The sequence below is a fragment of the Rousettus aegyptiacus genome, unplaced genomic scaffold (assembly GCF_014176215.1).
Source record: "Rousettus aegyptiacus isolate mRouAeg1 unplaced genomic scaffold, mRouAeg1.p scaffold_m13_p_15, whole genome shotgun sequence".
NCBI classification, from domain to species: Eukaryota; Metazoa; Chordata; class Mammalia; order Chiroptera; family Pteropodidae; genus Rousettus; species Rousettus aegyptiacus.
Window position 1 is genome coordinate 42,951,394 of NW_023416290.1, and position 27,677 is coordinate 42,979,070.

The window sequence follows — 27,677 nt, forward strand, 5'->3', positions numbered from 1 at the left end:
AAGTCTTTTCTTTCTAATTTATAGGCAGGTAAAAATACTGATTTTCCCTAAACATTTAAACTTTTTCTATCATCAGAATGAATTTAATTGTGGTCCAATATAATATCTTACTTTTCTATATTTTTTTTTTTTAAAAATCGCTTCCAACAGAAGTAATGCAAGTGATATTTTAGCAAATGCTATGCTGTTGAAATGAACTGACATGCCAATTTTAATGGAAAAAAAATGTTTTTTAGAAATACATCCATGACTTCCATTGTTATATTTGCATACTAGAAAATTTTTAAAGAATGTGTTTAATGAATGTAGAGAGAACATTTTTATTAATAAGGAAAATATTTTAAAAATCCTGTTCATGTTCTTATATAAAATCAATATAACATTCTTTGGAGGTATCAAAAGGTAAAAAAAAAAAAAAGGAAAGTATTCCAAAAAGTAAGTTTCTGGATCAAGAAAGGTTACTTTCTTCTACAAGTCCATGACTTTATACTTTGATTAAAGCAATTGAGCCTAATTTTACCTTAATCTTAAATAAAACAAGTGTATACAAAATACGTCTCTAAAATTCTAATTTATCATATTTATACTCAACGGTAAATTTGAAGACTAAATGTAGATTGTCTCTTTTCATTTGTTATTTATCCTACAAAGTACTAATGGATAAGTAGTTAGAGAGATTTATAAAAACTTTTGTTGGAAATCAATTAATATAATTTAGTCTTTATATATGTATTTGTTCTCTGGATAGATAAAATGTGACAAGCACATTATCACTGGCTCCTGTCTTTATTTCTGAATCTACACGATGCGTTGTTAAAGTATGCAACAATGGTAAACAAAGAAAAGCAAAATACTGATGAAAAAACAGTTTGTAGAATACATCCAAATTAATTATTTTTAATAATTGGGGGAAATCTGCAGCTATATTTTTAATGTTTTATATATTCAAAACAACCAATTTAAAAATACTGTTTTCACTAGTAAGTTTGAAAATTAAAGTATCTTTACAAAAGAAGTTAGCAAACATTTATGTGCAGAAGAATAGTTAAGACTCTGGGAAGCTTAGTAACTGTGGATAGATCAAGAGGATAGTACAGGAAGATTCTGAATAATGTGTAAGGGAAGGGCATTCCAGAACTAGTGTATGAAATAAACAAAAAAGGGAGCGATCAAATAGCATGGCTTGTTGAAGAAACAAAATATTGTTTGTGCATGCAGTGAATATAGGTAACGAGGAAAAGAAGTAGGTAGAGTCATGAGGTCTAAACATGGAGAGCTTTTAATACTTTTCTAAAGATATGGAATTTTATTAATGAGATAAATGGTAGCCACCAAAAATAAGATGAGGAAGATTAACAAGGCAAGATTTATTTATATTTCAGATGGTTACTCTGAGCAACAAAGAGGATGGTTTTGAGGAAACCATATGGGAACATTTCTTAAATGTTCAGGCAAAAAAAATGATGAGGTCATGAGGTTCTGACTGAAAGAATACTAATAAGGCAATGGATCTGAGAAATAGGTAAAGAGCAGCTGTCAAGAAGAATCAGAGAAAGGGTGGCTGTGAGGACAGAAAAAAAAAATGTGAGGGGGTTTATGATGATGCCAAGGTGAATATGATCATTAGGTAGTTGAATGCATGAGACTGAATATTTTAATTAAGTCAAGACTCAAGAGTCTTGGGCATTTTCTTGGGCAATGAAAACATGAGCCATTGCAATTTAGTGTGCAGGTGATTATAGTCCCTGGCTCTCCACATTAACATCGGGCTGCAGTTTTCCAACCTAATTTATTGTGCATGTACCCACTCTGAATTCTGAGTGAAGAACAGTTAAGAAGTCAGAATGGGTACATGCACTCTACTGTTGTTTATTTCTAATCAGACAGAACTCCTGGATATACTGTTCAGGTGCTCACTGTGAACATCAGAACTACTGCAAGCTTCACCTAACTCCACTAACTAAAAATTGTGGGATGGAAACCACTGGAGTATTTAGAGATCTCTATTGGCCGTACAACTGTGATTTGGGCCACTAACTGTTCCCTAAAGTATGTTATTTCGTTTATGCCTGTGAGCTAGTCCAACCCATACTGTTCTCATTTCCTTTGGCCTTCCTTTACTGACTTTCCTATGATGAAAAAGATTTCTGTAGGATCAGTGATTGTATTAGAGAAAAGTTCTCATCTCTATGTAATCTGCGCCAGGGAGGGAGGGGGTCACAGACACATGTACGTTGTGAGAAAACATTCACACTCGTTAAACAATGTGATGTAGAAAAATGTAACCTATCTTAATTGAACCTAATCCATGTTACTCCAGACTGGGAAGATTAAGGGCAATTATATTATTCAGAAGAAGAGTACTCTTTGTTCCTTTTTCTTTATTATTTTTTTTTTTTTTGGTTATAAGTTTTAAAGACAAGTGAGGCATAACACAGAGTAGAATAGAGGTCCTCTCTCTACATCTAGGCTCAGAAATCAATTTCTCATTTATGTTTTCATGTGTATTTCTTCTTAAGTCTTCCAGGAACTTTAATTTGGTAAGTTATGTGATATATTTTGATAATGAATATATATATATATATATTTATAAAATGTCAACAAGTTGCTGCTATAAATAAAGATGTCTCAGCTACTCATAACCTGAGAAAATCTAATGAAGGTTACGTTACAGTTTTTAACAATCATCAATTTTACTGACATTATATAGTAGACAGATAATAAATGGTGTAAAACAAAACCTTGAGAAAACACTCTTGCTGTTCTTCATGGCCCCAGGGGTAAATGTTGATTTCCTTTGATAGTTGGCCACTTTGCTATGGCCAAGGGACAATTTAATGCAAAAGGACAAGCAGCACCAGAGAGACTGAAGGTACATTCTAATTTAGGAGATCAGTCTTTCTAATGGCACAGCCAACTGCCTTGCTTAAGAGCTCTGGAATTTTAACTGGGGTGGAGATGGGATTAAATCACAGCTCAACCACTCAGTAGATTTGTGACCTCAGGCCAGATAGTGAACCTTTAAAATAACTGCAAAATGTAAATAATGCCTTAGCATTCAAGCCCTTTGTAAAGATTTAGGGAGGCAGGACCAGATGGAGTTTAAATGAGAGTTAATATAAGTCAAGTGCTAAATTCATGCTTCTGTAAAACAATACAAATGGAGCTACTTCAAAATAGAGTTAGAACTATCATCCCGGAGGAATTGCCTTGCAGGTCTTTCTCTTCAAATTTTGGGATGTTAAAACTGGACAAAATAACCCTTGGATTGGGCCTAAAGCAGTATTGTATTCCAAAGAACTGTTTGGATAGATAGCAGGAAAGTAGGCATTATGATTATAAGACTGAACATCTGTAGAATTAGCATCACTATGTTTGCTTATCTTCCCCTATAGAAATTCATTGCTTCTAGTCATGTAATTGTTCCATTTTCTTTTCTCATAAAACTCCTTCCCTTTACTTCTTAATGGAAACACTATTTGGGTTTTGGCCTCAATCAGTGCCTCCCCAATAGTATTCCTTTGGATTTCAAATAAAAGCTTGCTGCTTCTCATTTTGTCCTTTTATTTTTAAGATATGTCATACTTACTAACCACATTAAAAGTATGGCCAGTAATTATTATTTTAAATAATGTCCAGTTGTAGGGATGTCTAAATAATTTGCATATGATTATCCACTTATATATCTACTCATAATTTTATCAATATCAAATATTCTTATAAATGACCTTTCTGTTTAACGTCCATTAAATGAAGGTGTTTATTTAAAACTTTTCCCTCTGCTTAATTGTTAGTTCATAGAGTTCAATGAGCAAGGCTATATCTCTGAATTTTTATTAAAATTGTTCCTAAGCCTGGCTGGCTGTACATTAGACAGCCCTATGGAAACTTAAGAATATTAATCTCTGGACCCACTTTAGATGAATAAAACTGGATTCTCTTGAGGAAAGGTTATATTATTAAAGTGTCCCAGGTAATATTAATATGCAGCCAGGAGTGAGAAATCTAGTGTTTTACAAAGAAATTTAACACCTAGTTTATTTATGCCCTTCTTTCTTTCATCCAAAACTTAAATGATTTACACTGATCTATCGATCTATCTATCTATCTATCTATCTATCTATCTATCTATCATCTATATCATCTATCTATCTATCTATCTAAGAGTTTAACACTCAGAAGTCATTAATAGCATTTGATAAATATATTGGTCAGGATCCTGGTAGGCAACAAATGGCACAATGATCTGGGATATGCACAGAGTTTGATAAAATTAATAAACAGTGTAGTTCCTCAAAGCTAGCAGCAGCAGAAAGCTGCTACAATTTTCTAGACCTGTCTCTTTTTTCTGTTGCTTCAAACAGTTTTCTCCCTTCCACTACTTTGGTCCTAGTAAAGATAAATCCATCAAATATTTGTTCATATTCTGTTAAAAATAAGGGCTTTTGCCAGAATGTAAATCAGCTATGTCCTTAATCATATTGTTTATTTCACTGGACATTTTTTTTTTCCCATAGGGAGGCTTTGTCAAAAAAGAAGTAGGGCATTGATTTACATTCTGGCACAAACTCTCCTAATGGACTTCTCAAACATGGTTTATAGATCAGTATTTGCATAGCACTATACTAGATTACTCACATCAGCATGAGAATTTGCTGACTATTTTCATTTAAAAACAGAATATAATCAAAACCTATGCCACATTTCTCTCCAGCTACTGTCCTTTCACAGGGTTATCTGTAAAGATAACTGTAAAGAGCAATTACTCTAACTGCTCCTTTAACAACCACTCAAAAAGCCATCCCAATGATGTTTTGTCTAAGTTACCTATTCTGCCAAATCGATAGTCGATTTTTAGTCTTCATCTTTCTTGGTTTCTCAGTAGTGTTTGACACATTAGATCATCTGTGGCAACCTCTATTCATTCACATATACAATTACCTACTCTATATGCTGACTTGAATATCAGTAGGAATCCCACATTCATTATATGTAAAACAGAATTTTTGATTTATGCTTCTGAACCTGTCTTACCTCTTCTCATAGCTTCCACCTTGTTCCAATCTGCAATGATCTCTCACCACCTGGACTCTTGCAATAGCCTCTTAACTCCTCTCCTTTTCAGTGTTTGCCTTCATACTGTGTTTTCTCAACACATCAGCCAGAGTGATCCTTGGCCAATATAAAACACGTGATAAATCTTGTGCTCAAAATCCTCCAATGACTTCCCAGTCCTGAGTATAATTCAAACCCTATTAAGAACCGAAGCCATCTAAATGGGAGTACCTCTACTCTTGTCACTATTTCTGTGAGCTCATCTCCTATCACCATCCCTTTCAGACACTGTTAAGGCTACAAAGTCAATTTTTTTTTGTTCTATGGAGTCACTTTGACTCCAACCACTTTTCAGATAAGTATAAAAGGCAATTATGTTTTGAATTTTTCACCATTAATTTAAAAAATGTTAAATTTTAAATCTTATGAACATTATGGAAATAGTAAGAAAGACTTGGAAATCATATTGATGAGCTTTCAGTATACATTCCATGTCTGTAATCTTCACTAGACATAACTAATAATATTTCTGATCAGTTGTGCTTTAGAAATAATTTTAGATAAAAGTTAATTTAATCAGATATTTTGGTTATCTTTTAATGAATCATCATTTGACTTTTTCAGAGTAAATCAAATACTTTTCTTTTGTCTAGGACCAGATTAAAATTTTATATATTTTCTCGCAATTATAGAAAAATCACTTAAATAAAGTTGTAAAGTGTTTATATATACATATACATATATTTACATATATAGTTTTGTTTTTATCTACATGCAATTGGTATGCAGATGATGATCATCCAACTAAATTTTAAAAAATGTGATGCTGATAATCTAGAAATCAATGAATAATATTTAAACCTCATTTTCATGTACAACTGAACATCCAATGAATCAAAATTAAATTAGATTTCTACTAGAAGAAAGTTCTATATTAAAGATAAATAATGAAGTAGAGGAGACAATTTGATTAGGAAGCACAGTTATAGTTTTCAAATTATTGCAAATACTATCAAAATAAAAAGTAACCTGTCTTTAAACTCTCAACATATTTCAGGTGTATTAAAAAGAAAAAAAACTTAGCTCCTTCAAATAAACTATACTTCATGTTCACTGGGTGTTGCCTTGCTCACTCATTATAAAATGTACTGAAATATTTACCTAATTAGTTCTAAAATATCCACTGCTATTTTATTAATTATGATCTTATTCATCATTTCAGGTATATCAGATGCCAGAATTTCTCGTCTGTATTTAAATTTTAGAAGAAACGCAGTGTACTGGGAAAAAACTGGAACTCAGAGTAAAGAAACCCAGAATTTAGTCATAGCCTCCCTGAAACAGCAATTTGACCTATTAACTTGCTTTTTCTGGTCTCCTGTTTTGTCATCTTTAAACTAAAGTTTTTAAACTGATGAATTGTATGATATGTATCAATTCTAAAAGTCAAGACTACATGATTATATCTGGGAGAAAATGGTGGTTACCTGATTCTGAATCTCCCCTATGATCCCCCTAAAAGCTATATAAATAAACAAGGATGAAAATAAGACCTCTGCCTTCAGGATACTACATCACTACCTTCCTGTAAACTGAGAAAAAAAAAAAATTCCTACAGAATCCACTTTGTATGACTGTAAATAGAGTATGGGTTGAGAAGTTTAAGAAGGTTTGTGAAAATACAGTAAAAATGCAGAGAAGACACAAACAAAGCACAGGCAAAATCATCCCCAGAAAAACAAGTTAAACATTAAGTGCCAAAATACTAAACACAGCACTGGGACTTGATAGTTCACACCACTGATTATTAAATGGAGGTGGTTTACAGTGTGTGAAACTAGAAGTAGCAATCTTAGAGAGCATTAATTATGAGGCAGAGACACATAAACATTGAAAAATAGTACTCACTGGGAATGAGACAGTGAAAGAAAATAATGAGAAAAAAAAAAACACAGAAAAAGAAATGAAGAATCACAAAGGAACAAGAGAGAAGCAAAACATACCAACCTTTCTCTTATCCCCAACAATGCCACCTATAAATCAACTAGAAGGAAGAGTACAGAGGAGAGCATTCTTAAACTTCATTTCATACTGTACATTAAATAAACAGAAATAGAAATAAAAATACATATCTTTGCAAAACTGGGATAAATCAGAAATGGAAATTAGCACATTTCTAATGATAAAAATTGCCTCCTGAAAAACAACCATGGAGTTGAAAAAAATTGTAATACTATTCCTAAATTAAATAAAATACACTCAAAAAAGCAACTAAGTAGATTAAAAATCTCCTTGAATCAAAAACATAAATAGTAAAACTATAAATGGATATAAGACAGGTTATAAATAAACAAAAGTTGGTTTACCTCATGAAAGAAATAGAAGAAAATGATAAAATTATACTAGAAACAAACAAATTAGAAGGCATCCAAGGGAGAAAGATTCAAATAAAAATTTTATAAAGAACACTGCATAAAAGCAGGAAGAAAAAAAACCACAGGAGAATGAAAATGAGATAAAGAAATAAAATGGATCAGAGAGAAAGTAACTGAAATGAAAGAAAAATAGCATATTAATTTAATATCCCTGAATAAGAAAATCAAAACAGTGGAACAGCGCTAATACATGTATCATCTAAGAAAATTTTCAAAGAGAAAAGAGGCTGTAAGTAAGAAATGAAAGGACCTACTGGGCACCAGAGAAAGCTGACCTAGAACAATAACCTCTGAGACAAATTATGATGAATTATTTAAAGGAAAAGAAAATACTCTTCAGAGCCTCCAGACAATAAGTTGAAAAACAAAAACATGAGAATTAGACTCATCAGACTTTTCCAAAACAATATGCAAAGTAAAGTAATGGAGGAGGAGTATGTTTAAGAAACTTAAGGGAACAGAATGCACTTAGGTTATTATGCCCAACTAAGATGTCCTTCGAGTAAAAAACCTATAGAAAAGCAGCCTTGAACAGAAAGAACTGATGAAATATTGTTATACATGTGCTCTTCTAAGGGATGTATTAGGAGAAGACCTTTATCTAACCAAGGGATGACTGAAAAAATGTTGGCCAAGAACTGACTGTGAGAAATTCATATTTTAAGATTATACTAAAAGTACATTTAGCTAAGATTACAATAAAGGTAAAGTCATAGATAAAATCATAAAATGTCATTATATTTTCTGCCAAAGTGGAGAGAATGCAACAATGATGACAACAACAACAACAAAAAAGGGGGGTGGGGACTTGGAGCTTTCGGAAAAGCAAGACAGTCTCCTATCACCTTTGAAATCTAAGGTGTCGTGAGGCTAGAGCAATTACATCCGACTTGGTACTCTCCTCGTCGCCTTGTCCTTCAGAACACTGGAAATGTTCTGAGCACACTTTGTTTCCTAATCCAAAGAAAATTAAAGCCCTAAGGTATAAAAATCCATATTTTCTTGATTCTTCCCTCCACTTCATACCTATAAATTTATCTGCATTCAAACCCATCAATACACATTTACTTTCCATATTTGACAGCATGTCTATTCCTGCTCATGACTGCTCTCAATCGATGCCCGGGATCCCCTGTCTAACAATTTTCTCAGGGATGCTTGGGTGCATTGCTGAGTTTCCAGTTACCTAATTACCACCTCATCTACCAAGATTTCTATTTTATATGTGTAACACATCTCCAAATTGTGGAGTTTATTCTATAACATACCAACATGCATTATAATTACTACATTTTAGCTAATAATAATTACTCATTCCTCAAATTTTCCCATGAGAGTTTCCTATACTATACAGCCAGGTTCCCAAATAAAGCGCCCAGATCTCTTTCTTGAGTTCCAGCTGCATACTGTCAGGTCCAATTTGATGTGTCACAGTGAAATTATATGCAACAAACTTAAATCTATTTTATTTCCCTACTTTCACATCAGATCCTTTCCGACGTCATATTTCCTTAATGTAACAGCTGTTCACCCAGTCACTGAAGCAGAAAACCTGGGCGTAATCTTTGATTATCCCCTTATTTCACTCAACACAACTCTTAAAACATCTGTTTAGATTCTAGGGACTGTCAATTTTGTCTTCAGATTCTATTGTGTTCTTGTAACCTCAACTGCCATTATCTTAGATTTGGGCTTGTCTCTTTCCTGAATGATTAAAATAGCCCCTTAATTCACTTTTCCCCTTTGGTTCCCCTTCTATACAACTTCCAGAACAACCTTATCCAAATAAAAGTCAAAGGTTACTAAGACTGCTTAAATTCTTTCATAGACTCCCTATGGACTAAAGCCACATTCCTAATCTCATCTGCTGGTGCGCTTTCCTTTTTACCTTTATGCTTCAGAACTAAAAACTACTTGTAGTTGACCCCCTTGAGCCAGGCTTTTCATGATTACGTACCATTGCCCATGCTCTTTATCTAGAATGTCCACCCCTTACATCTCCACCTTTGCTGACCTGACATCACCTCCTAGCCGAAGCCTGCCGATACCTTGTCCTCTGTCAAATTAATTACTCTCTCCTCTGTGCTACCACTTTGATTAGTGCAGGCTTCATTATTGCATTTGTGACAATACAATTTTATCTGTTTATGTCTTTGTCTTGTCTGACAAGCAGGGATCAACTTAAAAGAAGAGCTCATGTCCACAGCACCTCATGGGGTAGGTTCATAAACTAGAGTATTTAATAAATGTTATATGAGTGAATACATGAGTGAATAATATTAACTATAATATAAAGTATTACTGTATTAAGCATTCATTATTTTGAATTCCTTACTTGTTCCTTATATCTTTAAGAATAATTTATAAATTAGGGTTTTATAGACTAAATTTAAACCATTGTTCTTTAATATTTAAATCTTGTTATATAAATATATTTGTGAATAAATTAACATTTAAATATTAACAGGCTTTTTCACTACAGAACTTGTTGGAGGCAAGCAAAACACATGGATTATTATTTGCAACCAAGTGGGTCTCAAAGTCACATGGTTATTTAAATATAGTACTTGACAAACTGAAATTATTTGCATGTGTGAGGATTAAATGAGATAACATATTTACAACTTCTAGCATAATGTTTGGTGTATAATAGGTATGCAAACAATGTTAGTTAGTGTCCCTTTCCTGACAGCATCAAGTAAGCCACGAATGGAGGGAGCAGGTTTTCAGAAGTCAGCATATCTTTTAGAGAGTAATAGAGCCCAATCTCCATTTTTGAATTGGCTTTTTAAACTATGAAAGACATAACATCTGCACCAACTTTGTCTGCACAATGTCTAGACCCTTCTAATTTGTGTCAGAGGGAGTACACTGGATAAAACAAATAGGGTTTGAACCCAGTCATTATTCTTTTATCATTATTGCATTTTTCTTTTTTTGATTCATATTTCTGAGGTTTTTTTAACTGTCTTCATAAATTTCCCCACCAAAAAAAAAATATTTTTTAGGAAAATAAACCATTGGCTTATGAAGACAAACTTCAAAATTGGCTCAGATTTAGGTGATGAGAATTTGAACTGTTCAGAAAGACATAATTTATTTGCTTTCATTTACTTTTTGTATGTTGCTGTGCAAATCATATCATCTAGATTTCCATATATCATTGTAGAAGGCTTATCTTATACAGTGTCTTGCAATTCTCCATTTTGTTGGACCTTGATCTCCTATATTCAGATATAAAAGTAATGGGGGAAATTGTTGTAGAACACATTGTGAACAGCAGATCTGAAGTAGTGTGAGTTTGACTGAAATCCCATTATATATTCCTAAATGTTAATGAACATTTAAATGAATTTTTAAAGTTATGATTTAGTCCTTAAGCAATGAATATTATATTGTTTCATTAGCGTTTTCTCAGAAGCCTTTGTCTTTAAATTCCACATCTCGGCTGTTTGAGAAATGCACCCTTGGGTAAGAATTTTTAGTTGTTTCACTGGTGTAAGGATTGATGATAAGAATGTAATTTAATTCATTTCAAGTCTCATTTTACATTTGTATTGACCTTCCAACTTATTTTGCAAAAGAACCCAAAACATAGCTATAGCTTTGGACCTGATGGTTTAGTATATAAACAGCCTATACACATTTACTGGTATTTCATTTTTCTACTTTCATTTCTTCCTTTAAGCTCAAGAATCAGATTTTTAGATGATCAAAATTGAAGGTGCTGTGCTCCAAAATAAAAGACATGCAAATATTATGATCATACAAAATCTTTTTAAATATGTGTAAAAATTATGAAAGCTTTCCCAGCCTTTCTCAGATCCTTTGCTTAAGTAGAAGGTAGATGAGATTTCTCTTCTCACATAATTTCACAGCACGCAAACCATGAACATAAAATAATTAAGCCTAATATGAACAGATATTGGCTGTCAGTGTAATTCTCTATTTTATACTCTATTTTACAGCGCATGTGTTGTTTGAAGTTTTATATATGTATGAGCCATTTCATCCTTTTTCAGGATGTCCATTTAATGTATCTATCAGTTTCATAAACAGATGAGTGCTTAAAAAATATTAGTTGTTAATGTTGTCATTTATGAACCGTAAAAATTAACAGCATACACAGACAAATGATTATTTCAAAAAATGTAAAGCATGACATTTATAAAAAGATAACTTAATCCAAGTGTCTACTGTTCTTCAAAGGAACAGAAGAAAATAGAATTTCTTCTATATGAGGAATTGCTTTGAAAAGTCTCTAACTTGGTGATCACTGTACATAGCTTCACAAATTAATTAAAAGATAGGTAGAATAGTCTATCTCCTTCCTTATTACTACCAAGGATATACCAAGCAGAAAATAACAGTGCTATTATTTTAAGCAGTTTTTGCAAATCAATTTGAGTCAAAGTTATTTCTCTGAAATAAACTTAATGTAGTCTGAAATGTTGTGAAAGCTATAATCAATATGAATGACAGTTGAGGGTATTGGCTAGAATATGCTGCTTACTGATGCCCTCCTCAGAAAGTGGTTGTTTTTCTTTTTATTTTATTTTATTTTTCCCTAGCCTGGATATAAGCTATGGAGATTGAGTGATAGACTAAATCAGAAAACTAAGATTTTAAACAGATCACAGGGAGGTATAACCTGAAATTTTCAAATACATCTTTTATTAAATACTATCATTTTACAAGTATTTCTAGACATCTTTAGGAGTACTATTGAGTTTTATTTTTTAAATTTTATTGTTTAAATTAATAAATTTATTTTAGAGACATTTTAGGTAGACAGTAAAATTGAGCAGAAAGTATAGAGAATTCCTCTTTGTTCCCGTCCTACACACACACACACACACACACCTGCACTCACTACTGACATCCTGCACCACAGTGGTTTGTTACAACTGATTAACCTACATTGAAACAGCATCACCCAAAATCTATAGTTTACATTAGGGTTCACTCTTGCTATTGTACACACTATGGGTTCTAATAACTTTATAATGACATATATTCAACACTGTAGTATCATATGGTATGTAGATTCATATAGTATCATATTTACTGCTCTACAAATCCTCCAGTGCTTTGACTTTTCATTCCCACACTCCTAACTCCTGGCAACCAGTGATCTTCTTACTGTCTTCGTAGATTTGCCTTTCCCAGAATGCAGTGTAGTCAGAATCATATAGTATGCGGCTTTTTCATATTGGCTTCTTTAGCTTAGTAATATGCATTTAAGTTTCTTTCATGTCTTTTCATGGCTTGATAACTTATTTCTTTTAATATGAAATAATATCCCATTGTCTAGATGTACCACAGTATATCCTCACACCTATTGAAGAGCATCTTGGTTGTTGCAAGTTTTGGTAATTATAAATAAAACTACTATAAATATAAATATAAATAAATATAAATATATATACACAGTATTTGTGTGGATGTAATTTTTCCGTACAACTGCTGTCTCATACAGTAAGAATATAGTTTTGTAAAGAACTGCCAGCTACCTTCCAAAGTGGCTGTACCACTTCTAACCCCACCAGCAATTAATGAGAGTCTCTGTTGCTCCATATCCTCGCCAGAACTTAAGTGTCATCAATGTTTTGGATTTTGGCCATTGTAATAGGTACGAAGTAGTATCTCATTGCTTTAATTTGCAGTTCCCTACTTATACATGTTGAACATCTTTTCATATGCTTATTTTCCACATGTCTGTCTTTGGTGAGATGTCTGTTACACATTTATTGATTGAGTTGTTCATTTGCTTATTGTTGGGTTTTAAAAATCCTTTGTATATTTTGAATAACAACCCATTATCAGATGTGTGTGTGCAAAAGTTTTCTACCATTCTGTAGCTCATCTCAGTCTCTTTAAATCGCCTTTTGCAAATCAAAATGTTTTGATTTTAATTAAATCAAGCTTATCGATTACTTATTTCATGGATTGCGCCTTTGTCATCACCATACTCAGTTATTTAGCTTTTCTCCTATGTTATCTCCTCAGAGGAGTTGAATAGTTTTGCATTGTACCATTGAGGTCTGTGATCCATTTTGAGTTAATTTTTGTAAAGGGTGTAAGGTCTGTGTCTTGACTCATTTTACGCATGTGGATGTCCAGTTGTTCCAGCATCATTTTGTTAAAGACTGTCTTTGCTCCACTGTATCGCCTGTGCTCCTCTGGACAGATCAGTTGACTAGATTTATGTGGGCTTGTTTCTCCATTTCGCTCTGTTGATTTACTTTTTTCGTTTTCATCAATACAACACTGTCCTGATTATTGTGGCTTTATAGTAAACCTTGAAGTCAAGTAGTGTCAATCCTCTCACTTTATTCTTCTCCTTCAATTTGGCTTTTCTTTGTTTTTTTCCTCTCCATATACACTTTTAAATCAGTTTGTCGCTATTGACAAAATAACTTGCTGGAATTTTGATTGGGATTGTATTAAATCTATAGAACAAATTGGGAATAAATAAAATCTTTATAGTATTTAGTCTTTCTATCCATGACATGAACAATCTTCCATTTATTTAGTTCTTTGATATCTTCCATCGGAGTTTTGTAATTTCCCTGCATATTGAATATATGTCTGTTATATTTCTCACAACACTCCAATAGGGAAAAACTATCATTATTCTCATTTTAAAAATGAGAAAACTGAGACTAAAAGCTTAAGACATTTGCCCAAGGTGTCCAGTGAATAAGAAACAGAACAGAACACAATGTCATGTTTGATTCAAAGTCCAAGCCTTTAACACCTGTACGATATCACATTAGTATTAAATGTGGGAAATGCTCTCATGAATAACATTCATTTGCTATATTTTGCCAAACGTTTCCATTTTTTTTAATAGAAAGCCTTGCTAAAAATTTTATAGGTATTCCAATTCCTCTTATGTTATTGCTGAAACTCTACACAAAATGAGGATCCTATGAAAGGTAAATATTTAAATTTTGTAAACATGCATGATATTTATAATGAGAAAGGATATGTACAATAGCACTGAAATACATTTTCTCGCCAAAAAATATTCTGCCAGTTTTTACTGTGAACATCTCCATGTTTCTCTATTTTTTTTTTTTACTATATCTCTTTGACTTACTGTCACTAAATTGTATATTCCTTCTTTTCAGAGAGAACTCTTCACTCCAATAATCACTTCATCATTCCGCTCCTTACTCCAGTTTTATGCCCTCTTGCATAGATCACTGTAACAGTCAGCCTATGTAATTTTACTAGCCTGTCTTCTTTTTGAAGGCAGAATATAGAGGAATATTATATATATATACATCTATCTATCTATCTATCATCTATCTATCATCTACCACATTGATCTCAAGGTTAGTGCTTGTGGCAAACTAGGTTATTTTAAAATATTCACTCTCTTTCTTGACTTTTTTTTGGGAGGGGGAGAGGAGAAGGGAAGAATTCACTTCCCTGTCTCTTATACCTGAGCTTGTCAGTATGATTTGACTTTGTCAATGGATTTTAGCAGACAAAATGAAAGCTGAGCTTTTAAAACATATGATTGAATTTTAATCCTATGCACTTTTGCCACTGTCAAGAAAAGACCATGTCTGGTCTGGCCCACTTGTCTTAGCAGAATGAATGATGCATTGAGCCAAACTTAGCCTAGATCATCGTATCCTTAGCTTATCAACAGACTTGAGAAAATAAATAACTTTTATTTAAACTGCTGAGTTTGGCAATGGTTAGTACCTTCATCATGTCCATAAAATAATATGATACTACATTTAGTAAATAGGTCATTTATAAAAATATGTACCTTTTTGTATGTAGTCACACTGGCCCTATTCCAAAATTTTGAATTAAAACTATAAAGATTTCTTTCTCAGTTGAAATAAGCAAAAATGAAACTAAAATTTTATTTGGTCAAATGAAGAATAAATTTGTTCTCCTCTGCCCTTAAAAATTAAGCTTTGAAAACCTAAAGATCTCACATATCTCACATCTTACTTTCTACTTATAACAAATAAGAAATAACATTTTAGTCTCCAATGTTTTTCCACTTACATTGATACTTCACTTTGATTTAGATTATCTCCCCCAATTAAGGTGGATATAATGAATAATCACAATATAACGTATTTAAAATAACATGATTAAGGGGAAAAACATTTTCATTGGAAATTGTGATGACTATAAATTATTTGATAAAGGTGTTTTACAACCACAAAAGTTTATTTATCAATCATCCAACTGTATATAACTTGGATTCATGGAGAAATGCAAAGTGTGAAGCAATGTAGTACATGGAAAGTGGCTCAGATACAACACCTCACTTTAGGATCAGGCACTACCTGTAGTGATTGTCAGAAAAATTAATCGACCTCTCTTGACTTCAATCTCCTCCTCTGAGAGGAAATATCTATACTTGATTCAATTACCTCAAAAGTCTCTTCCAGCACCAATGTCTTATGAATCCATTATTTTAATAAATACTAGTCCTTGTCCTCAGGGATAACTGCCTACCCGGGAGTGATGAAAATGGACATCTTTCATCATCACAGATTCACACATGGCTCTCACACCTGCTCTGTCCCATCTCTCCAGCCTCTTCTAGGATTCCTCCCCAGTTCCTTCTCTCTGCATTCTTGCTAAACAAACTATAGTTTTATCAGTTCCCCAAATGGAACTTGTGATCTGCACAAGCTCATCATGCTGCCCAGCTTCCAGCCTCAGTAACTTCCACTCAGCCTCAGTCTGAGGTCACCTCCTCAAGAAATATTTCTTCAAGCATTAAGAGTTTTGTTATAGTCTCCAAAAAGCACATTCTGTTTTTCATTCTTAGCACTTGTCACATTTACAGTTATTAGCTGAGTGTCAGTCTTTGTCCCACCAGACTGAAAATGTGACTAAGACTCTTGTTTTTTGCTATGTACCCTACCCTCTCCACAATGCTTGGCATATAGCTGGAACTCAGTGAATATTTAAAAACTGACATTACTTTTAATATTCTGCTGCCACTCATTCTGGGGGTGTAGAAACAAAGGGCTTAGTTCTCACTGCAGATTGAGGTAAATAAAGTCAAATTGGGTATTTTAGGAACAGTAGTTTGCTGAAAGAACATGATGTGTTCAATATAAATGAAATTTTAAAAAATTCACTAAGCTAATAAAAAAAAAACAGAACAAAAAAATAAATCTTACTCTAATATAAAGGTTTTTCATGAGTCATGTTTAAAAGCCCTCTTTATTCTGAGAGGCAGAATAAAATGTTATCACGAAAATCCCACAAAAATACATGTGACTAAAATTTTCCTCAGAAAGAGAAATACCTTTTTATAGATTACAAGATTTCAACAAAGAACATGAAAATGATATGAAGAGAAGAGATATTTCAAAAGACACGATAATGAAAAAATCCAAGGGGGCTCACTGGTTTGATGTTAACAGACTACAACCAGAGAGTAAGGTGTTAAACCTACAGTAAATTCTGAGAGAGAGATTTATCTTGGAATTTACACACTGAACATCTCACTAAACATATATCAGTTTACTACAATTAATGAATATTGAGTTTAACATTACTGAACAGTGCAATGAACATATGAACATTTAAGTTATCAACTCTAGAAAGAAAAAGTTAAAACTCAAAAATGCAGACACTGTTTAGTCCAATTCCAATCTCCTTGTTTTAAAGATATGGCAATTATCCCTTCTACAAATATTAAATCAGTAATGTACATGGCACACCATAGAGAAACACAGGTATTTACATAAATGAATTTAGTCTCCAATCTAGTTGTACAAACATTAAAGTATATCTCTGTTACACATTCATGTTATGCTACTATATGATAATTTAGTTCCTAAGAAACTAGAAACTTCAGTTTTAGTTTCAATATAATTAAACATTGTTTTTATTATTGAGAGAATACCTTCTTTAAAGTATGACATCATCATCTAAGTATGTTCTATAGATGACTTTGATCTTGTTAAATTTAATTCACTTTATTTAAAGGACAGGATATGGAAAAATAGAAAATATTTGTAAAATAAAAAAAAATGATATAACTCTGTCATACATAGTTTTATTTCACTAATTTGACTTTCTAGCACTAGAAAACTAAGAAATACAAGGAAAGGTTTGCAGAATTCATAAATCTCAAAGTCTTGAAAGATCTTTATTTATTCTTCATTAGTTTTATGCTTTAAAACACATTTTTAGAATTAAAAAATTTAAAAATCAACTGTTGATAATATAGTATTTTTTAAAATATTAAAAGCTATTTTGTTTTACATTAATCTCAATTAATTAAAGTTTTATATATTTATTGGACTATCCATATGAATTGTGGTTGAGTACTGTGGGAGTGCAATGCTGAATTTTGCAGAATTTCTCTTTAAATGTACTATCTGAAAGGACAAAAAAGTATACACATAATTAACTCTTTTACCATATATCATCATTTCACCAATATATAAATATGGTGAAGACATTTTTTTTTAACTAACTTTACTCAGAAATATACCATGGCTTAATTTTGAGATCCTACAAATGGTGACTTCTGGAGACATATCCTAATAAAAGAAATGTAAAAAAAATCATACGACTGAAGCAAATTGATAAAAGCTCATATATCTGGAGAAAAAAAGAAGAGTGTTTCCAGTTTCAATAAGAATCAGTTAATCACAAGAACAAGTCAGGTTTTTGTAGGCATATACCATCGGGATCAAGAAAAGTGGTTTACTATAATGAATTTTCACTTTGTACCATGCTGCATTAACCTGAGTGTTTTAATGGAACATGGAAAAAAAAAAAAAAAAAAAGCAATAATCAGCATTTCATTTGTTGCCTGGATATAAATTTCCCTTATCCTAATCTCCATTATATTAACAGTACTCTTGTTTGTAATAAATTTAACTTACTAAAACAAAAATGAAAACACAAATTCTGCAGGTATAACCATTTCAGCACTTAAAATATGTATTCTGACAATATATTTTCTTATATTTAGGAATTATTTTGAATAAAACACTGTTCTTGTCTTGTCAAAAATTGTTAAAACATGTTGCTCATAATCTTTTTCTTATTTCTCTCAAAATAAAACCATTAAAATAATACAGCTTAGCTTAATGTTCATTCGAAACATTATCTGATAATGTTAACACAGAAATTTATTTATAGCTTCACTGAGGTATACTTGATGACCAATAAACTGCCAATATATTTAAATAATACAGTTTGACAAAACTGTGTACTTGTGTGGCCTTTTCTCAGTGCAAGTGCTTAAAGAGATAGACCAGGTTCTCTGTTGTCTCTTTTTATAAGGGCACTAATCTCGTCAAAAAAGTCCCACCCTTATAACTTCATTTAAACCAAATTACCTGCCTAAAGTCCCATCTCCAAATACTATCACATTGCAGGGAGCGCTTCAACATATACATTTTGGGGGGTGGGGGGAAAACAAACATTTAGTCCATAACATATAACGTGCTTTTGGCTCTTAAGAAAACTTTCTCTAAACCAAGATAACTATGCTTTTTTCCATGTTTTCTTCTAAAAGTTTTATATTTTTAGCTCTTATACTTAAGTCCATAACCCATTTCAAGTTAACTTTTTGTATATTATGTAAGGTAAGGCTCGAGGGTTTTTTTTTTGGGGGGGGGCACGTGACTATCCAATTGTTTCTGTATTGTTTATTAAAAAAAATAAAAATGATGTCCTTTCCCCATTGAACTCCTTAGAACCTCTGTTGAAAATCAATTAGTCACATGTATGTGGGTCTATTTCTAAACTATTCATAACAGATATCCTAAGGCAGAGAAAAGAATCAAAAACATTTTACACATTTTTTTCCATTATTCTTTCAAATATGAATTCACTGATAACTAAGCAAGGTTATATGTCAGTTTCATAATTAATCATGAAAGAACCAAGGAACTGATGATGCTACTTTCAAAACATCTCAATCAATCTCATGTCATAATTTGAAGACAGAAATGAAACAAGAACCACAACTTAGTTCATAAATAATGGCATTAAGGCACTGGGATGTATTGCCCACTAGGATGTATACTGTTAGTAGAAGGTAATTCCATAACTCTAATATTTCTGTTTCCTTTCCTGAGAAAAAGCAAAGACCATACTGAATACTACTTACTTAAATATAACTGTTCCTTTCCATGAGTACACATTCTCCCCTGGACCCAACAACAGTGTTTTTCCATGCTAACACATCAAAGAAATAAAGAACAAAATATATCTGATTCTGAAAGCACTGAACTATAATCCAGATGCTCCCTTTTTTCCATGTTGAAAGAATTAAACAAGAAATAGATGACAAGTGCGTTAATCAGGGCTCAATCAGTTATAAGTGAAAGAAATTTAACTTCCCATGGTTTAAACAAGGGGAAGTTTATAGCCTCATACAATTGGAAAACCAAGGTAGAGTGTCCCCTTCAGGCATTTAGGAGTTTCAATTATGTCTACAATACTGTTTTTCATTTTTTCCATTTGTTGGTTCTGCCCTGTCTCTGTTGGTAAGTTACTGACATAAGGTAAGAAAGTTGCCCCCCACCCCGTAGTACCAAGTTAAATGACCCTTAGATTTTACAACCTTAAAGAGATCCAATATCTTCCACTCAGAATCTGTATTAATTGCCCTAGATCCAGGATTGGTAACTGTATCAAAGGGACTTCTGATTAGTTCAGCCCAAACCAACATAGCCATACAGAATTGGAAGAGATAAGGTTCATCAAAGCCTAGAAGAATTCAGAAACCAGAAGAAAGTAGAAGAACTGCTGAGTGGGCAAAAAAGCAGATGCAGGCAAAGAGAGAAAAAAAATAAGTCATTGGAATTAATATACACTATAAATAAATTATCTGGATAAGATACCTTTATTATTTTCTTAGAAAAAAATGTTTAAAATAAAATACATATGAAGTGTCAGTGTATTTGGAAATTATTATCTATAACCAAGAAAAATTTCTAACAAGATATACATGACCAACATTAATCCAAGAAGAGATTCAAAGAGACTTCTAGCCATAGGGGGAAAAAATTAATTTGCCAAGTATTTACCTTGAAGTAAAAATGACAAAATGCATAGGTTCTTTCTTATTCTCAAAGATATGTAACTCTTATGTTAGTCAAGCTATTCCAGAGCACTGACAAACTTCTTAAGTCATTCAGTGAAATTGCAATAAGCCTAAAACCCAAATTTTACAAAATTAGCATAAAAAAACTATAGTATAATTCACATATTTAATTACATGCAAAATTATAATCGAATTATTAAACTGAATCCAAGAGTGTATTAAAAGACTGGGCATCATGTTCAAGACTTTACTGCGGGAATAGCAGGCAGTCTGTCCCAGCGACAGGAGACCTAGGAACATAGTGGAAGGGGTGACACGGTGAAAGGCGTGATCGTGTCAACGAATGCAGAGAACTGCTTGGCTTCAACAGCCGCTCCCAATAAAAACTCAGAATAAAACAGTGCCAAGAAGAAACTTACTGGACTTGGTAAGGACTCTTCCACACATCTGTGCCAAATATCATGCTGAATGTTGAAATAATGAAGTGACTGGCACCAAAACAAGAACCAAATAGGAATGCCAGCTCTCATCACTACAATTTAACAGGTTTTGGTAGTTCCAATCTGCTCCTACAACAGACCTCTGGGAACAATGATGTTAGAACTTTGTAGAGAAAAACCAATATGCTAAGGAAGGTGGACAGGATGAAAGGAAGCACTTGACGGCAAACGACAGGGCTAAGCACCTACTCAGCACCAGCACCTACTCTTCTCTAGACGTGTCATGTGGAAATGATAAACCCTTGGTTAGGACGATATCAGCTGGGTTTTCTGTAATGTGCTAATTAATGCCTTCCTAATTATTATAATGCTTAATTTAAAAAAAATTAAAGTTAATAAGAGCAATAAATGATATGGCTAAATACTATACAGATATGCAAAAATCAACTTCATAATAGTTAGAAATATAATAACATAATATGCCATAATAGTTCTTTTAATCAGTCATAAATGAAAATAGAAAAATATACTATTACGATATACCAAAAAGGAAGAAATATTTAGGAATAAAGCTATCAAGTATGATAAAGAAGCTGTATTAAAAAATAAATAAATGAAATTTAAATCTAAGACAAGACTTGAAGAGAAGACATTTAGGTAACATTAAGGAAATAAATATCATCCAAAGAAATATATAAAATTAATGCAATTCTAATGAAAATCATGAAAATCATGAATAGGTTTTTTTAAATATAATTTAACAGTGATATTTTACAAATAGGTAAAAATTAAGTGCACAAGTATTGTCATGAAAATTTCGAGGTAGAAGAGTAGCATGGAGCTTTGCTCACAAGATATTTTAAAAATAAAACCTCAAAATTAGTGAAACTGAAATGGTACAGTTTGAGAAGAAAATAACGGTTATGTGTATCCAAGTGTATATAAAAACCTATTATATAATAAATGTGATATTTCAATTCCATGGGAAAATGATGACCTAATTAATAATATTTTTGGCAAAATTGTCTTTAATCTAGAAGAAAACATTCGGTCAAAATATATAAATAAATTCCAGTGGTTTAAAGTTTGAAATGTAAAAAAAAATCTTACAACTGATGAACTCTTTAAAAGATGAACAATACATACATTAAGTCCAAATGTCGGGAATGATAAATTTGATTAAAATTAAAAAAAAAAAAAAAACTTGGTATGGAAAATTACTTCACGGAATCAAAATAGACTAGAAGAAAACATTTGTAATGTATGTTAATACTCAAGTGCCAAAAGTACCTACACTTTTATAAGAGTAAAAAGCAACCCAAGAGCAGACTGAGTTATGTTGGGTATCAGTCAGAAAACACTAGGTTATGCTGAGATGAGAAATTAACCCTAAAATTCCACAGGCTTAACAAAGCAAAGGTCTATTTCTTGCTCATGTGACTTATGGTATACAGTTGGGGAAATGAGGTGGAGAGAGGACCTCTATTCTCCATAGTCCTTCAGGAACACAAGTGAAAGGAAGCCATATTGTTTTGAGCTATGCCCCCTAGAAGATATGACCTTATTGTTCGTTTTGAAAGAGAACATCAGTAATTCAATGCATTAGCCTGAGACTGACTCCAGTCACTTTTATTTACATTTTAGTAGTCACACGGGCTCACTTAACTTCAAGGACATGAAAATATAATTCTCTGTTCACCCAAAATTAGAGGAAAAAACAGATATATTATGACAAGTAATAATACCTTTTAAAAAGCACAAAGCTAAAAATTTCAAAAGGAATGAAATCCAGGTGGTTATTATGTCTATGAAAATATGATCAACGACCCTGTAGCTATTCAGTACAATGACAGTGCATTTATAATAGATTGGTTCCACCTAAAAGATGAGTAACATTGTGTTTTAGGTTGTAGGAAAAGCCTAATTTTTATGCTTCTGGGAGTGGAGAAATATAAAATTTAGAAAATAATTATTTGGGATACATTATCTATTTAAATGTCTATACTGTTTTGTTTTGTTTTGTTTTTTGGAATTGGCTTCTTATTATACAAATGTATAAATACCTGAACAAGAATATTTATTTCAATATTTTAACATCATAATGAGGCAATGATCTAAATGAGTACTGATTCGTGTTAAATTATGATGTGTACAATTGTGGACTATTATGTAGTCATTTAGAAGAATGCAACCTATCTATATGAATCGACTGAAAGACAGTCATAATATATTGATAAATGAAAAGTTAGGCAGTAATATGTAGAATATTATCTCACATAAAAAGAAAAAGAAAAAAACAGAAAAAAGTGAAAAAAGGAAGGAATGTATGCTTCTACAAAAAAAAAACATAAAATCAAATTGCCTAATTTTTAAAGAAATTTTGCTACATGATTATTATTTAAAATATCATCAAAAGCTATCTACAAAATGTTCTAATCAACCTCCAAAGATATTATCTGATATGTAAAAAAAAGACATTGTCATCATTAAACAGCCATTTTGAAGAAGCTAAGGTTCATAATTAAATTTGAACTTAAATTTGGGTCAAACACTTGGAAAACAACAATTTAATTTTCAAATCTATGGTATCTGTGCACCTTATCTCTGGCATATGTCCTAATTACTAAAGACTCGCATTTGATCGAATAATGGAATTTCTTTTCCTCAGTTCTACAATGAAAGAATGGTACTCTGAATTTACTTTAAACCATAAAAAAATTGTTATTCTCAGTATTTAAGAAAAATAATCACCTTTCATGAAGATGTTCTATGTCAAAAATTTAGGTCATCTCATATAAGCAGATGGCTACATCAAAATTTTAAACTCTAGCCACGTATTTTAGTGGGTTATCTTATTAACATTCAAATATCTAAATAAATTTAACTTTTAGCTATATTGTTGATGAAAATAATATAAATTTTCTGAAAAGCAGAAGTCTAAAAACAGAATTCAGAGTCATATCTTGATTTTGCCACATACTAGCCATATGATCTTGAACAAATTACCTAACTTCTTGTGCCTCAATTATGTCATCCATACGATAGTGATAATAATATTACCTACCTGGTAGATTTGTTGTAGTTGATTCAGTGGGATAATACATGTACTTAAAATAGTATATAACCACTCAGTAAGTGCTTGCTATTAATACTAAGTTGTTGAAAATGCACGCTAGCCAACAACTGAAAATTAATCTATTACAATATCTGATTTCTAAAGTGACAGTATCACTTTTAGAGCTCTATAGAGGCTATAGCTTTTTCTTTATGTGCTTTTCTTATGGTTTTAAGCTCTCTTACTAAATGTCCCTAAAGAATATCAAGTAATCATGTGGAAATAAAAATGTACAGACATTTGAAATCAGGTGATTTTTGCTGTGTGTGCGTGTGTTTGCACATGCACGTATGCACACTTTACTTTATGTGTGGCTGATGAGACAATGGGAGCTCAGTAGTTTAATGCCCCAATGCTTTCAAAACTGATTAGGTCCTCCAGCTTGTCTCCAGGCTTTGAACTTTCTGCCTTACCAAACCCTCAAAATCTACTGAAATGTAATACTGCATAATGGAGGACAACAAGAAGTCAACAAATTCAGAGTTGCATCTAAGCTCTGCAGAGCTGACACGCACGTTCATTCACGCATTCTGCAAATACTTATTGAGTGTTTACTAAGTTTTAGGCACGGTGCTAGGTCATGGGTATACAACAGTGAACAAAACAGACCAAACTTCCTGTCACCATGGTGCTTGTACCCTAGTCAGTTTTCTGATTTGTTAAAATGGGTAATCTCTTGGAGTTCTAATGAGATATAATAAGTTAATGTAGGAAAAATGACTGCAAAATGCAAGGTTCTTGGTAATTATCAATTATTCTTTTAAATTAATTATTCTTTGGCTTTCTAAGATGAAAATAAAAATATATCTAAGAAAACATTGCAGTGTTAATGGGCACTAATATGTCCACTAGAAAAAACATTTTTTGCTTCCTTTGTGGTTATTATGCATTTGAAATAATGATAATATAAGAATAAGAAAACAAAATTAATGTCTTGAAAGGCAATGGGGCAAGATGGATGGCTTGGTTATTTTTCCTTTTTAGCAGGAACACCTAGTGTCATATCTTGAGTCATAATTTTGTCAAATTCATAAATCTGTGAATCAGATGGCTGTGACTTGTTATATCTAACAACAATATTCCTGATTTTAACAAGCGATATCATTAAACTTCTCAAGACTATGGTGTCGTTTTATTCATTTCTGCAATTACATATAGTAATCAGCACTCCATGTATATGATATGATATATGATATGTATATGATACTGCCATGTATATGATAAATATTACATTCATTCTAACTGAATAAGAATAAACTGCATTTATAAAAAAAGGACTATTTTCTTGATTTGCAACATTTGTTGCATTTTTATATTTTAAGATAATTATTGTCCAAACATTACAGAAGAAAAGGAAACATTGGTAGTTCCACAAATTAAGACTGAAGTTCTTCAGATAATGGCAATTTAAGCAATTGTATACCATTTTATATTGACAGATGAATTTCTGGTCCTTCGGTCAATACTGTGGTCTTAGAACAGCTATTTTCAAACTATGATTTTGGAACACTAGGGTTCTTTCTACATTTGGAGGGACTAAGGGGCAATCTAAGCAAAGTGGGATGCCGATCTTCCTTCCCACCCTCATTGCACTAGCATTCCAGCTTTAATCTTTTTCTATTCTGAGTTCCTAACAGAATTTCTCTGAAATCTTATTTTCTTTAAAATCAAGTTTAAAAACATTGTCTTAGGCAATTAGCAAAACAATTTAAGAATTAAAGTATATTGCGAAAAACAATTTAAATTACATAATTTAGTCACTACCTTTAAAATTTTTAAATTTAAAAGTACATACAATAAGATAAATCTTTAATTTACAAGAGGGCTACATTTAATGCTATGTCATGCAAAATCTACAGGTGACAAAAAAGAAGATATCTTTAGATTGAATCAGGGAAGTTTTTAGCAGGTGTTCCATTTAGAACCAACACACTACTTAACAGAGAGCATGGTAATTATGAAAATTATTTTTAGTAGGCGAAGTTGCTGAAGCTATCTGCATATCAAAATTTGAAATATCTCAGATTGAACCCTGCTTCAACTTGGAATTCAGGTTTTATAGTATGGAGAATGCAAAAATATGATTTTCACAATAGGGGGGAAACATGATAAACTAAACTTTGAGGGTGTATTTTACTTTATATTATATCACATAGGCCAAATCATTTTCTCATCTTTATTGGCTAAATTATCATGAATCACCTGTGATGACATAGCAGGGAGCTGCTATTGGAAAAATAAAGTCGAATATGATATATTGCCATTGGTTCTATAATATATATACATGCTACAGGTTTTTACATAACAGAGGAAGTGTTCTTTTGTGATAGGTGGAGTTAAAGAAAACTTCTGAGAAGAAGAAAAATTTGAACTTTGTCTTGAGGAATGAGTGACATGATGTGGAATTAAAATTAGAATAGGGATCCAGGTAGAATTTACTGAGTGTCCAGAGAAGGAGAAGCGTGAAAAACTCGTTGGGTTCAGATAATTTTGGATAATTTGATAAAATTGGATTGTAGGGAAAAAGAGAAACAGTGTAATGAAAGCTATAAAATAAGATTTATGAAGGTTTTGGACTTTAGGTAATGAAAAGTTATGGAAACATTTAAAATAAGATCGTAATATGATTGCCTCTTCGCTGCTGGGAGATCACCATTAGCAGTGAGGAAGTTAGACTTTAAGAGGGAAGTCTGAAGGGAGGGAGAAGAATAAGGACATTATTCATTAAGAATCTCCTGGCTTAGTTTCAAATATCTCTTCTCTGTAGATATTTGTGTATAAATAGTTGAGTATATTTTCCTCAGTCACTATATTATGATCTTCCTGAGAGACAGAATATCTGGCTGTCCTTTCTATATTCAACAACTCATTCAGTAGCTGGCACATAAGCAAATCCTTAGGAAATATTGTTGAATTACTCTCGTTGAAAACTGAGCAGAAAGAAAACAAAATAACGCTAACATTTGTGCTACTTTACAATGTACTTCCAGCTCTTGAACTGCACTGGAGTGAAGAGCTCTGTAAATATGGAGAGAACTCTCCTGCTGCTCCAACCTGTCCGTGAGCTTTAATAACCTTGTTCTTGGTGAAGCATTGTCATTAATGATTAATACAGTTTCTAAGGTTTAAATGGCTACAGATTTTCTGACAGGTGACCTCCCTAGGGTGAAGAAAATAATAAAGCCAAGAGGAATATAAGCATGCCAGGTTCAATTAGCCATTTTAAGAAGAGAAATAACAACAAAATAACAAAAAAGATACTTTAAACATAAACTGAAGATTATTTAAATTTTCTAATGCTGCTTTATTTACTTGGGATAGATGTGAATTTAAAATGAAGGAGAAATATATTTTAAATTACAATCTGGCTAACCTTTCTACTTTTTTTAAGCTGACATTTATACAGATTTTGTGAACTGTTCAATTAATATAGTACCAAATTTAGTTGCAAGTTAAAAACACAGAATGCATGTGTTTTGTCTCCTTGACAACATCACGCATTCATTTCCATGAGTCCAGATACAAAAGCATGGCAGGTCGATGTTAGGAAAAAAAAAAAAAAA

General features: G+C 32.2%; 1 protein-coding gene across 6 annotated transcripts in view; it reads right to left on the reverse strand.

Annotated features, from left to right (window-relative positions):
• Positions 1-27,677, reverse strand: part of CSMD3 (CUB and Sushi multiple domains 3) — a 989,790-nt gene that overhangs the window by 457,172 nt on the left and 504,941 nt on the right. The window lies entirely within an intron of this gene.